The sequence below is a fragment of the Cariama cristata genome, unplaced genomic scaffold (assembly GCF_000690535.1).
Source record: "Cariama cristata isolate BGI_N322 unplaced genomic scaffold, ASM69053v1 scaffold3663, whole genome shotgun sequence".
Classification (NCBI taxonomy): domain Eukaryota; kingdom Metazoa; phylum Chordata; class Aves; order Cariamiformes; family Cariamidae; genus Cariama; species Cariama cristata.
Genome location: NW_009609993.1, coordinates 1 through 2,730, shown reverse-complemented (window position 1 = coordinate 2,730; position 2,730 = coordinate 1). Strand labels below are relative to the sequence as shown.

Genomic DNA, 2,730 nt, shown 5'->3' with positions numbered 1-2,730 from the left:
ACCCCTGGGGCAGTCAGTTGCAGGTGTACTGGATGCCCCTCCAGGTGAAAGCAAGCTGTGGCCTGCACTCTGGTGCCACGGGAATAGAGAAGAACATATTTAGCAATGTCAATTGTGGCATACCATAGCCTTCGACTCCAGTTCATAGTGGAGTTCTAACATGTCTGGCATGGCAGTGCTCAGGGGCGGTGTAACTTCACATTGAGGCCACGATAGTCCACTGTCAATCTCCCCTTTGTGCCCGACTTGACTGCCTGCAGCCTTGTTTTGCAGGTGCTGGGCATGGAAGTCCTTGCCTTGCACAGGAGATTGAATTGGACTGAAGCGTGGTTATCTGCGAAAATTAGCAACTTTATTTCAAGAACTAAGTCAACTTCAGCATTTGAGTGCATTCCGAGGAGCGTGGGCAGGACAGAGCAGGCCTTTGGCACGGAGGCTGCCTTTGGATCAGCAGGCATTGGCCCAGAAGGAAATGATCATGGGACAGTGCAGCCCGTGCTGGATCCTGTTCATCCTGCTGCTCAAGCCTTTGTGCCCTTTAGGTACTGCAGGAGCTCCTGCAGCAGCTTGAAGAACTCCACCAGTTTCTGGCATGGAAATGGACAGGGCGTAACCCTGCCCGATTGTGCTGGTATTGGCCTTGGCCTTGGCCTCTGAAAGGAGGTTGATGTGAAAGACTGGCTGTGGTGTTGGAGCAGCCGTAACTGCCGGGCACAGTCCCATCTGGAGCAGGATCCAGTCGTAGAAGTGCTGAGTGTAGACTCTGGGTCGTTTGGCTCTCGCACAGCCTTTCCCCCAGCTGGTCACGCCAACAAGCCAGAAGTAGTCAGCGTTGTTATCTTTGCACACAAGAGGACCTCCACTGTCACCCTGCAGTGGAGGAGAGAGGATTAAGGTGTTGTTGGGTGGCCACTGTCAGCACTATGGCTGGCTCCTTCTCTCTCCCAGCACCTGCCCGAGCTGTGGTCACTGCACAGAAAGGCTCTGCTGGGTGCTGGAGCCTACAGAACCTCCTCTGGGAGGAAGTCATGAGCCTGCAAGGTGGGGCTTTCGCTCATCACTGCACAGTGATTCTAGATGCGTGGAAGAGGGATGTTCCAGGATGGGGATCTGGACCTATGGGCTGCCAAGACACTGGATGGGCTTTCTGGGCAGAGTCCCAGGCCTCTGGGACAAGGTGGGCACTGAGCAAGGACCTGCAGATGGGGAAGGGGAGGTGAGCCCTGACAGTGCTGTGGACGCAGAGGTGGGAGGGTGACTTGCTGGGCAAAGACCGAGTAAGGGTATGTTTGGGTGGCTGAGACAGGGCTGTTTGTGCTGCTGGGGTTGACTAGCAGCACGCTCCTACCTGGCAGGTGTCGATGCCACCCTGCGGATAGCCGGCACAAAAGTTGTGAGTATGCATGGCCCCTCTGTACCACCCGCTGCTGTTACAGAGGTTGGCATTGATGAGGTGGAACTTGGCCTCCTGCAGGCCATCAGGGGATCCTCGAGCTGTGAGCACAGAAAGGAATTAACACCCAGCAGCTCCTTGCCAGTTCTCCTCCCTTGTCTGGCTGAAAGGTTATCTGCTTTTCCAAGCGCTAGAGTCCCCGTGTTGTTGTGCCTGTGGAAGGGCTGCCCAGAGAAGCTCTAGCCTAGCAATAGCTTTCTTCCCTGGCATCATTGATTTGTGAGCAATCTGTGAACGTTTGCAGTTTTGCAGATGGGCTCTGGCAGGAATGGGAGATCGCATGGGAAAGGAAATCCTATGGGAAAGTTTGTCTGCCTTCCCAAGCACTATCGTCCCACTGTTGTTGTGCCTGTGAAAGGACTGCCCAAAGAAGCTCTAGCCTAGCAATAGCTTTCCTTCCTGGCATCATTGATTTGGGAGGAATCCCTGGATGTTTGCATATTCAGAGCTGGGCTCTGGCAGGAATTGGTGATGGCATGAGAAAGCAATCATATGGGAAAGGTTGTCTGCCTTCCCAAGCGCTGGAGTCCCAGTGTTGTTTTGTATCTGAAAGTGATGCCGAGAGAAGCTCTAGGCTAGCAATAACTTTCTTCCAGGCATCATTGGTTTGGGAGGAATCCCTGGACGCTTGCAGTTTTGGAGCTGGGCTCTGGCAGGAATGGGAGATTGAGTGGGAAAGGGTATCTGTCTTCCCAAGTGCTAGAGTCCCAGTGTTGTTGTGTGGGATTCACAGGGAGCGTTGCGAGCGACCTTGAACAACATAGCCTTGAAGGAAGTAGTCTGAGAAAGCAAGTAATGAAGCAAGCGCAGAAAGGGAGCTGAAGATAAAAATGTATTGAAGCACAGCTGTGAGATTAAAACTAGAAGACACGTGTCTTGATTAACAGCACCGATTAAAAGCTTACCGCGGCGCGTGGACAGCAGGGGTTAACCAATCCATGAACAAACTAGAGCGTGTGGACAGCTAGTTAATCTGTATAAGCACAAACTTGTAAACAATAAAGGTCTCTAGTTTTACCTGCGCCAGTGTCCGTGAATCAATCCCTACATTGTTGTGCCTGTGGAAGGGCTGCCCAGAGAAGCTCTAGGCTAGCAATAGCTTTCCTTCCTGACATCATTGATTTGGGATCAATCCCTGGACGTTTGCTGTTTTGGAGCTGGGCTCTGGCAGGAATGGGAGATCGCATGGGGCAAGTTATCTGTCGTTGAGATGGACATGACAAGAATCTGGTGCAAGAATGTTTGTGATATTTTATTAATTATTTCCAAACTATTAT

The 2,730-nt window shown here is 52.0% G+C and overlaps 1 pseudogene; it reads right to left on the bottom strand.

Moving 5' to 3' along the window:
- Window positions 1-521: 521 nt before the first annotated feature.
- On the bottom strand, window positions 522-1,494 carry LOC104157107 (annotated as a pseudogene).
- Window positions 1,495-2,730: the final 1,236 nt, after the last annotated feature.